This window comes from Oncorhynchus kisutch, linkage group LG12 (genome assembly GCF_002021735.2).
Source record: "Oncorhynchus kisutch isolate 150728-3 linkage group LG12, Okis_V2, whole genome shotgun sequence".
Lineage (NCBI taxonomy): Eukaryota > Metazoa > Chordata > Actinopteri > Salmoniformes > Salmonidae > Oncorhynchus > Oncorhynchus kisutch.
In genome coordinates this window covers 35,182,204-35,195,440 of record NC_034185.2, presented here as the reverse complement: position 1 = coordinate 35,195,440, position 13,237 = coordinate 35,182,204, and positions in this window count along the sequence as shown.

The window sequence follows — 13,237 nt, the reverse complement described above, 5'->3', positions numbered from 1 at the left end:
GTAATGGAATAAACATGATCTCCCATGCAGCCAGTTTGTGGCCATTCCCATTAGTCTATGTCAGGTCTGTTTGGAGAAGTGGGCCAAAATCCCTGCTGCAGTGTGTGCAAACCTGGTCAAGAACTACAGGAAATGTATGATCTCTGTAATTGCAAACAAAGGTTTCTGTACCAAATATTAAGTTCTGCTTTTCTGATGTATCAAATACTTATGCAATGAAATGCAAATGAATTACTTAAAAATCATGCAATGTGATTTTCTGGATTTTTGTTTTAGATTCCATCTCTCACAGTTGAAGTGTACCTATGATAAAAAATTACAGACCTCTACATGCTTTGTAAGTAGGAAAACCTGCAAAATCGGCAGTGTATCAAATACTTGTTCACCCCACTGTATATCCATCCTGCCCTGCCTTTCTAAAATCTTTGAAAGCCAAGTTAACAAACAGATCACCGACAATTTTGAATCCCACCGTACCTTCTCCACTATGCAATCTGGTTTCCGAGCTGGTCATGGGTGCATCTCAGCCACGCTCAAGGTCCTAAAAGATATAATAACCGCCATCGATAAAAGACGGTACTGTGCAGCTGTCTTCGTCGACCTGGGCAAGGCTTTCAACTCTGTCAGTCACCGCATTCTTATCGGCAGACTCAATAGCTTTGGTTTCTCAAAATACTGCCTCGACTGGTTCACCAACTACTTCTCAGATAGAGTTCAGTGTGTCAAATCAGAGGGCCTGTTGTCCGGACCTCTGGCAGTCTCTATGGGTGTGTGCCACAGGGTTCAATTCTCAGGCTGACTATTTTCTCTGTATATTTCAATGATGTCGCTCTTGCTGCTGGTGATTCTCTGGTCCACCTCTACGCAGATGACACCATTCTGTATATATCTGGCCATCCTTTGGACACTGTGCTAACAAACCTCCAAACGAGCTTCAATGCCATAAAACACTCCTTCCGTGGCCTCCAACTGCATGCTCTTCAACCAACTACTGCCCGCACCCTCCTGCCCGACTAGCATCACTACTCTGGACGGTTCTGACTTAGGTATTTGTAGTTGTCCACATATTCTAAGTGTCTGGTTAGACTGTAAACTCTCCTTCCAGACTCACATTAAGCATTTCCAATCCAAAATTAAATCTAGAACCGGCTTCCTATTTCGCAAACAAAGCCTCCTTCACTCATGCTGCCAAACATACCCTTGTAAAACTGACTATCCTACCGATCCTTTGACTTCGGCGATGTAATTTACAAAATAGCCTCCAACACTCTACTTTGCAAACTAGATGTAGTCAGTGCCATTTGTAGTCAGTGCCATCCGTTTTGTCACCAAAGCCCTATATACTACCCACCACTGCGACCTGTATGCTCTCGTTGGCTGGCCCTCACTACATATTTGTTGCCAAACCCACTGACTCTAGGTCATCTATAAGTCTTTGCTATTTAAAGCCCCGCCTAATCTCAGCTCACTGGTCACAATAGCAACACCCACCTGTAGCACGCACTCCAGCAAATATATTTCACTGGTCATCCCCAAAGCCAACACTTACTTTGGCTGCCTTTCCTTCCAGTCCTCTGCTGCCAATGACTGGAATTAATTGCAAAAAATCACTGAAGCTGGAGTCTTATATCTCCCTCTCTAACTTTAAGCATCAGCTGTCAGAGATGCTTACCGATCACTGTACCTGTATACAGCCAATCTGTAAATAGCACACCCAACAACCTCATCCCCATATTGTTACTTATCCTCTTGTTATTTTGCACTCCAGTATCTCTATTTGCACATCTATCACACCAGGTTTAATGCTAAATTGTAATTATTTTGACTCTATGGCCTATTTATTGCCTTACCTCCCTGCTCTTCTACATTTGCACACACTGTACATAGATTTTTCTATTGTGTTATTGACTGTACATTTGTTTATGTGTAACTCTGTGTTGTTTGTGTCGCACTGCTTTGCTCTATCTGGGCCAGGTCACAGTTGTAAAGGAGAACTTGTTTTCAACTGGCCTATCTGGTTAAATAAAGGTGAATATATATATACACACATATATATGTGTGTGTAACTAATGTTATGTGTAAATGGCAGATTTCAGAAATAAAGTTGATATAAATTTGATGGCAGTGTTAAAACCTCTCTGGGATATGTGGGACGGTAGCGTCCCACCTGGCCAACATCCAGTGAAAATGCAGAGAGTCAAATTCAAATAAATTACTATAAAAATTCAACTTTGATGAAATCACACATTCAATATACCGAATTAAAGCTACACTTGTGAATCCAGCCAACGTGTCAGATTTTTTAAATGCTTTACGGCGAAAGCAAACGATGCTATTATCTGAGGATAGCACCCCAGTAAACAATGAGAGAAAAGCATATTTCAACCCTGCAGGCACGACACAAAACTCAGAAATAAAAATATAATTCATGCCTTATCTTTCACGAGCTTCTTCGGTTGGCACTCCAATATGTTCCATAAACATCCCAAATGGTCCTTTTGTTCAATTAATTCCTTCGATATATATATCCAAAATGTCCATTTATTTGGCGCGTTTGATCCAGAAAAACATTGGTTCCAACTTATGCAACGTGACTACAAAATAACTCAAAAGTTACCTGTAAGCATTGTCCAAACATTTCAAACTACTTTTGCAATACAACATCAGGTATTTTTAGTGTAAATAATCGATAAAATTGAAGACAGGATGATCTGTGTTCAATACAGGAGGAAAACAAACTGTATCTAGCTTTCTGGTCCCGCGCCTCTATCACGCGCCTCTAACAGTACACTTCAAGTTACCCTTGTTCTGGGTGGTCGTACTTCTTCATTACACAAAGGAAAAACCTCAACCAATTTATAAAAACTGTTGACATCCAGTGGAAGCGGTAGGAACTGCAAGAACGTCCCTTAGAAATCTGGATTCCCAATGAAATCTATTGAAAAGAGATTGACCTAAAAAAAAACATATTCTGAATGGTTTGTCCTCTGGGTTTCGCCTGCTAAATACATTCTGTTATACTCACAGACATGATTCAGAGTGTTTTCCATCCAAATCTACTAATAATATGCATATCATATCTTCTGGGGATGAGTAGCAGGCAGTTGAATTTGGGCATGCTTTTCATCCAAAATTCCTATCCTTTAATCCATTTGAACTATTATCTGAGATTAGAATGTGCCAGCTGGAAAGGGTTAACTGAGCCCAAAGAAACATAAACAAGGGGAAAACTAACCTAATGTGGCGCCTCACAACCTTCCCAGCACGTAGAGCCTTACCACCTTCTCATCAACATCCACTCAGTATGAGAGAGGGCCTGTGGTGGTGAGCACCACTCCTTGTGTTCATTTGTCATTCCCTGAGAAGTCTCTTACACTCCATTTCTTCAGTTGGCGATAGTCTATTGGAGCTGTTCAGGGGGACTTTTGTGGTCTTTGGGCATGTCTGGGACTGGCAGCCTGCTGAGACCATCAGCATTAGTGATGGAGGGGCCCAGTCTGTACACCAACTCATATTGGTATTGCGCTAACATGAGGGCCTATCTTTGCAGTCGTCTGGAGGCAGAAGGGTTTATGTTCTTCAGCTTACCCAGGAGCCCAACAGGGATTTATGGTCAATTTGGATGGTGAAGTGGCATCTGTACTCATACTGGTGAAATTTCTTCACTGCAAAATTCACAACCAAGGCCTCTCTCTCCAGTTGAGAATATCTTTCAGGAGGAGATGAAGTGGGGCCAGGACAGAGGCCAGGTCAGGAAAAAAGCAACCATAGTAGTCGAACATCCCAAGCAGGGCCCATAGCTCAGTCACATCTTTGGGTCCTGGGGCCTCTTTGAGTACTCTCATTTTCTTGTCCAGAGGGATTGAAGCCCAATGGCGGTGACTTTGTGCTCCATGTACTCCACTTTGGGAGCCAGGAAAACACACTTTGATTTCTGGGTGTTTATTGTAACCACGTTGCAGGATTCTTCAGCCAGCACCAACTTTGTGAGAAATCTGATGCTTGAAAAAGCATGTCCCACTAGATGCTTTGTGAATAGCTCCTCTATCCTTGGCAGTGGGTACTGCTCCAGTTTGGAAGGTACATTGGCGTTTACCTTGTAATCCTGATGTGGTGATTGACAGAGCCAAAATCCTGATATTTCTATCAGGACTCATTACTGGGACTATGGAGGCAGCCCACTCAGAGTAAGTGATTGGTATATGTATTCCAGTGGTCCGTCCAGCTCTGCCTCGACCTTCTGCTGTCGTGCGAACTGCACTTGGCGGCCTTTGCAGAAGTGTGGTTGAATGGATGCGTCAACCTGAATTCACACTTCAGCCTCTTTCAGTTTTCCAAGTTCATCTTTGAAGACATCTGTGTGCCAGTTTATTGTGCTTGACAACTCGCTGTCTGAGACCTTCATGACTGTTTTGAACATTATTTTCCAGTCCAGTTGTAACACTGTCATCCAATCTCTTCCCAGAAGATTGAGATCCTGACCTTGGACCACCAACATCTTCAGTCGTGTATTTTGACCTTTGTACTGGATGTTGACTTACACTGCACCCTGCATCGGAATGCGCTCTCCTGTGCATGACCCGAGGGCTCTAGTTTCAACTGAGGTGCTCTGGCTTTTAGGTCAGCAAAAATGTTCTCCCAAAACAGTACAGGAAGCCCCTGTAATCACCTCAAACACGACTGGGCAGTTACCCATCTCCACTGTAGACCACAGGGGGCTTGAGGGTTTCTCTGTAGATCCTCTCTGGCACAGGCGTGCCACTAGTGACCCACCTTGACAACATCCGGTGAAATTACAGGGCGCCAATTTCAAAATACAGAAATAGTCACAAACATGCATAAAAATACAAGTGTTATACATCGGCTTAAAGATTAACTTCTTGTTAATCCAGCAGCTTCGTCAGATTTCAAAAAGGCTTTACGGCGAAAGCATACCATGCGATTATCGGACAGTCCCCCGCATACAAAAGCATACACAAATTTTCCAACCAAGTAGAGGAGTCACGAAAGTCAGAAATAGCTATACAATTAATCACTTACCTTTGAAGATCTTCATCTGGTTGCAGTTACAAGAGTCCCAGCTACGCAATAAATATTTGTTTTGTTCGATAAAGTTTTTTGGCCGCGTTTTGTATAGTAATCCACAGGCTCAAAGGAGGTCAGAACATGCAGATGAATACATCCTAATAGTACCGGTAAAGTTCGTTGAAACATGTCAAACGATGTTTATAATTAATCCTCATGCTGTCAATTGTCTAAATCATCTATAATATTTCAACCGGACAATAGTGTATTCAATAGAAAGGAAAAAGATTTAAGGGCGCGCACACAGTCACGCGCGCAAACAAGCACTGAAAGCTTCTACAGTCCCCTGACCGAAAGGTCTCATTCTTCTTCATTTTTCAGAAAACAAGCCTGAAACAATGTCTAAAGACTGTTGCTATCTAATGGAAGCCATAGGAACTGATATCTGGATCCTAACCTATTAGATACTCAATAGGCATTCAATTGAAAACCACCCACATCAAAAGAAATCCTACTTCCTGGATGGATGTTCCTCAGGTTTTCACCTGCCATATCAGTTCTGTTATACTCACAGACATTATTCGAACAGTTTTCAATCTGAATCTACCAATTATATGCATATCCTAGCTTCTGGGCCTGAGTAACAGGCAGTTTACTTTGAACACACTTGTCATCCAGACGTCAAAATACTGTCCCCAAGCCCAAAGAAATTCATCACCATTACATAGGCTGCATCCTCAACCTCCTCCTCCTCTTCTTCCCCAGATTAAGGGGAGCAGGGTTCGACAACTTGATGGCCTCAGGTCCCTGACTTTCTTTTAGAAGTCTCCCTAAACTGATTGTGGCAGGCTCATGCAACAAGGCCTCGCTTTTTGAAAAAGTGACATTCTGCGTCCTTAAAGGGGCAAGTATCAGGTGACTGGTTGTCTTTGCAACTGTAACATGCTGCTACATAAACTGTTCTGGGTCTGCCTCTTCCCCCCCAGAATATGGCTACTCAGTGACAGCTTGTTTACGATCTCAGCACTTTGTAGGGTCTGTGTTCTCTGGTCTGCTCCCTCTAGTGCTGTTACCTTTTCTGGGGCTGTTTTCTATGATAACTCTGCAATAGCTAGTAGGCGACATTGTGTCTGCTCACATCCTATGCCCCATACTAGCTGATGTCTGAGATGGTCTAGTGTCCCTCCAAACTCACAGCGTGATGCTTGTTGCTTTAGTCTTGCCACATGAGCTACTACTGGGTTTCTGACACTGATTATTAAAATGCTCTGCTATCACATTGGGTTTGGGATTAAAGTGTTCTCCAACACGCTGTATCAGGTCTGCATAAGTCACCTGAGTGGGTTTCTGTGGTGCTATCAAGTCCATCACTAATCCGTACTTTCTGCTTCCACACGCTGATAGTAATATTGTCCTTTTTGTCTTGTCCTCATTCACATCGTTTGCCTCAAAGTAAAATTCATGTCTCTGAATTGGGATCAAACACATCCACTTTTCCAAAATATGCCATTACTTCTCCAGTTAAATGTTTATGTAGTTCACATACGGGACTCAGTTAGCAGTGTACTCCAACAAAACATAACTTTTGGTGGTTTCTTCATGTTCTGTTTGCTCTCTGCACTACTCAACACTGTGTATATCTGGAAAAGCTCACTTAGCTACGCTTACTTCAATCACAAACTCGCTAGCTAGCCGTCAAAACTGTGACCACCTCCACATTGTTGTGTCTACGGTCTGCTGGTTGGAAGGAGCTGTAACCCTATATCATGAGACGGATTACTTTTGTTATTGTGAGAATTTAGCTTTGGCCTTGTCCCCAAATATTATGAACTTGACCAGACTCAAAGATAGGCACATGGACTCTCAAGTTTAATCTGAACCTCTTTGTTTCCTGTTTTATGGCGTTGATTCCCAAACGGCTGCATTGGCAACTCCCCATAGAACTAACCCATAACTTTGCTTTGTCTTTGTCCCCCAGAGAACTAAAGGTGGTATGGCCCTGAGAGTGATTCTTCCACCACCAGTGTACCGAGTGTAGGTAGCTACATATTGAAATGACATTATTGTCTCGAATGTCCATCCATGTTTTTTCTATTTTGACTCTCCCCTAAAACCTTGCTATGTCCACCAGGTACTAAAGACAACATAGTCATAATAGTGTTTCTCCCACCACCAGTGTAAAGAGTTGGAAAGAAGACTACTCTCCCAAGCATTGAGTAGGCCCAGAGCCAGTTCCAGACATAAGCGACATAAGCGGTCGCTTATGGCCCCTTGGATGCTAGGGGACCCCTAGGGGACCCCCTTTTGGACACCCAAAATAAATATATTCAGTACCAGTATTTTTATACAATGTGGAATAATAGTGAAGATTTCAAAACTATGAAATAACACATATTGAATCATATAGTAACCAGAAAAGTGTTAAACAAATCAAAATATATTTTATACTTGAGATTCTTCAAAGTAGCCACCCTTTGCCTTGATGACAGCTTTGCACACTCTTGGCATTCTCTCAACCATCTTCATGAGGTAGTCAACTGGAATGTATTTCAATTAACAGGTGTGCTTTGTTGAAAGTTAATTTGTGGTATTCTTTTCCTTCTTAATGCGCTTGAGACAATCAGTTGTGTTGTGACAAGGTAGGGGTGGTATACAGAAGATAGCCCTATTTGATATTATATTATATATATATTATGGCAAGAGCAGCTCAAATAAGCAAAGAGAAACGACAGTCCATCAATACTTTAAGACATGGTCAGTCAATGCGTAAAATCAAGAACTTTGAAAGTTTCTTCAAGTGCAGTCGCAAAAACCCTCATGTGCTATGATGAAACTGACTCTCATGAGGACTGCCATAGTAAAGGAAGACCCATCTCAACATCAACTGTTCAGAGGAGACGGCGTGAATCAGGCCTTCATGGTTGAATTGCTGCAAAGAAACCACTAATAAAAGGACACCAATAATAAGAAGAGACTTGCTTGGGCCAAGAAACACAAGCAATGGACATTAGACCGGTGGAAATATTTCCTTTTGTCTGATCAACATTTTTATATTTTTGGTTCCAACCGCTGTGTCTTTGTGAGCCGCAGAGTAGGTGAACAGATTATCTCTGCATGTGTGGTTCTCACTGTGAATCATGGATGAGGAGGTGTGATGGTGCTTTACTGGTGACACTGTCTGTGATTTATTTAGAATTCAATGCATGGCTACCACAGCATTCTGCAGCGATACGCCATCCCATCTGGTTTGCGCGTAGTGGGACTATCATTTGTTTTTCCTGATCCTGGCGGCTCTGGCAGAGCCTGGCTGAATGGCGGCTCTGGCAGATCCTGGCTGAATAGCGGCTCTGGCAGATCCTGGCGGCTCTGGCGGATCCTGGCAGACTGGCGGCTCTGGCGATCCTGGCAGACTGGCGGCTCCTGGCAGACTGGCGGCTCTGGCGGGTCCTGGCAGACTGGCGGCTCTGGCGGCTCAGGACAGACGAGAGGCTCTGGCGGCTCCTTGCAGACTGGCGCCTCTGGCGGCTCCTTGCAGACTGGCGCCTCTGGCGGCCCCTTGCAGACTGGCGGCTCTGGCGGCTCAGGACAGACGAGAGGCTCTGGCGGCTCTGGACAGCCGGGAGACTCTAGCAGCTCTGGACAGGTGGGAGACTCTAGAAGCTCTGGACAGGCGGGAGAATCTGATGGCGCTGGAGAGGAGGAAGGCTCTGGCAGCTCTGAACAGACGGGAGACTCTAGCAGCTCTGGACAGGCGAGGCGCACTTTAGGCCTGGGGCGTGGTCCCGCGCTGGTGGTACTGGGCCGAGGACATGCACAGGAAGCCTGGTGCGGGGAGCTGCCACCAGAGGGCTGGTGCGTGGAGGTGGTATTGGATAGACCAGACCGTGCAGGCGTACTGGAGCTCTTGAACACAGAGCCTGCCCAACCTTACCTGGGGGAATGCTCCCGGTCGCCCTGCCAGTGCGGCGAGTTAGAATAGCCCGCACTGGGCTGTGCAGGCGAACCGGGGACACCATGCGTAAGGCTGGTGCCATGTACGCTGGCCCAAGGAGATGCACTTGAGACCAGATGCATATAACCGGCGTCATGGCACCTGGCTCGATGCCCACTCTAGCCCGGCCGATACGAGGAGCTGGTATGTACCACACCGGCTATGTACCCGCACTGGGAACACCGTGCACTCCACAGCATAACACGGTGCCTGCACGGTCTATCTCGCCCTCCGTTAAGCACAGGAAGTTGGCGCAGGTCTCTTACCTGGCTTCGCCATACTTCCTGTGTGCCCCCGCCCAAGAAATTTTGGGGGCTGTCTCTCGGGCTTCCTTGCCAGCCGTCTTCCCTCGTATCGCCGGTTCCTCTCTCTGGCTGCCTCTGCTCTCCTAGCTGCCTCCACCTGTTCCCATGGGAGGCGATCCTTTCCCGCCAGGATCTCCTCCCATGTATAGCAACCCTTGCCGTCCAAAACGTCCTCCCATGTCCATTCCTCCTTGCGCTGCTCCTGCTGCCGCTTGGTCCTGTTGTGGTGGGTGGTTCTGTAACGGCTTTCTTCCTGCGAAGGAGAGGCGGACCAAAATGCAGCGTGGTTAGAATTCATGTTATTTTAATAAGGTAACTCAACATGAACAGAATACAAAACAATAAACGTGGCAAAACCGAAACAGTCCTAACTGGTGCAGAAAACACAAAGACAGGAAACAACCACCCACAAAACCCAACACAAAACAGGCTACCTAAATATGGTTCCAATCAGAGACAATGCCTAACACCTGCCTCTGATTGAGAACCATATCAGGCCAAACATAGAAATAGACAAACTAGACACACAACATAGAATGCCCACCCAGCTCACTTCCTGACCAATACTAAAACAAGGAAAACACAAAAGAACTATGGTCAGAACTTGACAGTTGTTGTGGAAAGATCACACATGTCATCTTGTGACTCCAAGTTTACTTCGATATGATGGTTATTATATCAATATTTGCGCATAAAATTGTTTCCACTGGCATTTCTCGCCTAATTCATTTTACTCACATAAAAAGATCCTACCTTGTCTAGTATATTTTGTTTTGTCAACATTTGGAAAGTTGACTAAAAATGTTTATCCGACATGCACTTACTTCACTTGCATAAAAAGGTTGGATGGTCTCCTGAGGGGCACAGCTGTCTAAGGCACTGCTTTGCAGTGCTAGAGGCGTCATTCCAGATCCGGGTTAGATCCTGGGCTGTGTCGCATCCGGCCATGACCGAGGCAACGCACAATTGTCCCAGCGTTGTTCGTGTTGGGCGCCGGTTTAGCCGGTTGGGATGTCCTTGTCTCATCGCGCTCTAGCGACTCCTTGTAGCAGCCGAGCACATGAACACTGACTTTAGTTGCCAGCTGTATTGTGTTCCCTCCTGCACATTGGTGTGGCTGGCTTCCGGGTTAAGCGGGCAGTGTGTCAATAAGCAGTGCGGCTTGGCGGGGTTGTGTTTCGGGGGACACATGGCTCTCGACCTTAGCCTTTCCCGAGCCTGTATGGGAGTTGCAGTGGTGGGACAAGACTGTAACTACCAATTGGATATTACGAAATTGGGGCGAAAAAGGGAGAAAAAGTACAACAACAAAAAATAATAAAAAAATAACAAAAGAAAGGTTGGATGGAAACTTGATTAGTGACATTCACTCAATTAGCCATGTCAGCTAACAATTTTTAGATTGGTAGTTATTCTAGGTCAGCTATCTAAACTTATACCAACCGGGCACACAGGGCTCTTGCCCAGGGGCCTTGACCTCCAGGGGCCCCCCATTGATTTTGTTATACTAACATGCCTAACATGGCATAATTATATTACAAAATGTGTTGAAATGCAGGAAACTAGCTTTAAAACAGGAAAAAAAATATCCAAACCATGGTGGAGGAAAATGTGTGTATTTCATACCGAAAAACTCCCTTTGTGATGACATAGATGCACAAACTGTCAAAATGAAGACCAGAATTTACGTTTCACTATAACGAAGCCTAAAACATCTGGTTTTGAATTAAACATTTATTTTTTCTTCATGAAAGTTACTCTTTAAGTGCTTTCAGCGGGGAGTGCTAAAGAAAAATCATCTCAACCATTCATTTTTAATGGACCAAGGTGTATATTCGGAACTCTCAAATATGTACTTAGCCTCATGTTCTACAGAGGAAATGGGAAAAATGACCCGTAATTTAAAAAAGGAAGCGTAACGGTATTGACAATATATTTGAGGGACATCTTTAGTAGCTGGGTTGTTTGGGTTTCTGTCAAAAGTGAATTCCTCCATGGGAATCTTTACGGTTGACTAAAATCAGGTTTCCCACCATCCTCTCATTGAAGTCATATCTGATGCATTTATCTGTATTTCTATTTCTGTCTGTTGGCCTGCTTGCATGCCTGCACACACACACACACACACACACACACACACACACACACACACACACACACACACACACACACACACACACACACACACACACACACACACACAAAGCGGAAATTATGCGTTAACCTGACAGATATGAGGGAATACATGCACGTCATATCTCCACTACAGAGGTCCCTTGGTGTAACAGCGTAAAGGCATTTAGACAAACAAATCGTCTCGGCCTTTTTTGTTTTTATGCATTTAGTCATGTGCCTCGTGTAACACTTGTATGTTAATGTGTTTGTGTGTATACTTTGGGACTAAGTATTCAAACATAAGCCACCACATTAACTGGACATGCTACAATTCTTAAATCTACACTTCTCGAACGGGATTAGATATTGGATTAGTATAAAATATGTGAGTAAAAGTTTCTAAACTCCAACCATATTTATGTAAATGTTACTACTCAGCCAAAATGGCTAGAGTCGTCCCATCATAAATATAAGCTATTTACGACCACTCATTACAAAGCAGCCTTCATTTAGGCCATAAATATATATATATACATATCCAGTGTACTCTCCAGGTTTCCACTTTTATTAAAAATCCACAGAATTAATGTCCTGGAAAATACAGTCGCAATAAAAGCGTTGGTGAGGGCTTGGTGACAGAGCAAGAATCAGCACAATTAACCTCCAGTTCGAACATCCTGTTTTAATTCCTTACCACCTCCAACACCATAATGTGCATCTGTTCAGCAAATGTTCATTTAGGGGGAACAGAGCTAAGCACTTCAGGCAGACAGCTTAAGCTCAAAATGGTGGTGAAAAGGACAGATAGTCACTGCAATCTGGCCATACGAGACAAGTCTGACCAAATATGTGTTTTTAATCACTAATCTTTGCCCTAGCCTTTAATCTTATACCCATATTAAGATACAATCTGACTTGCTCATCATGTCCTGATGATATTGCAACTATTATCCATTCCTGAATGACCATGTAGTAACTTCTCTGAAACCTCTGGTCAGAGGCCAGATCATCGGACTATCAATGTTTTATAGGTGATACTGGATGGCAGGCTGGCTCAGGGATTGAGTGACTGCTGAGGCATATGAAATGACTCTCACCCTGACAGACTGACACATGACACCAGTCTCACTACTGGCAGTAACACACTGACTCAGTGTGCTCTAGCACTGACATCTCTGTCCCAGTCAACATGCACATTGTCTTAGACATCCCACATATTTCGTATACCAACATGGGTGAGAATGGTGGCGCAAGTGTGAAGCCCAGAGTCATGGCAGACAGAGAGGCTTTGTGGTATCACAAGACAATGGCTAGATTGATATTATCAGGAGAACAGTGACCCATGACATCTATGTCCTGGCATGATAGAGTGACAAGTCATGGGTTGTGGTTTTGGTTGGTACCAAATAAAAGCATGCAGGGGGCATCACAATTATTGAAATTAACCACCTCTTCTCATCTACCTACCCTCACCCGAGGAGAGAAGATAAGAGAATAGAAAGAAGAGAGCAAAGCAGAGGGCAGGAAGCCATTTTAGACTATTGACATGATGAACCCACAATATCCTCACCGGGATGAAACAGGGACTTTCCTGTTGGTGTCATATCCCTGAGGAGAACAAGCCTCTGTTCCTGTTGATGTTGGGATGTCAGCGTCAGCCCCATCTGTTAGTGCTATCAGACAAAGACAGACATAACCTCTAGCCTAGGAGAAATATCCTGAGCAGACTGTCAACTCACTGACCACACCTTTATCCTCTCTCTGAAGTCCCCCAAGTCTACCTCACACGGGGCGGCAGGGT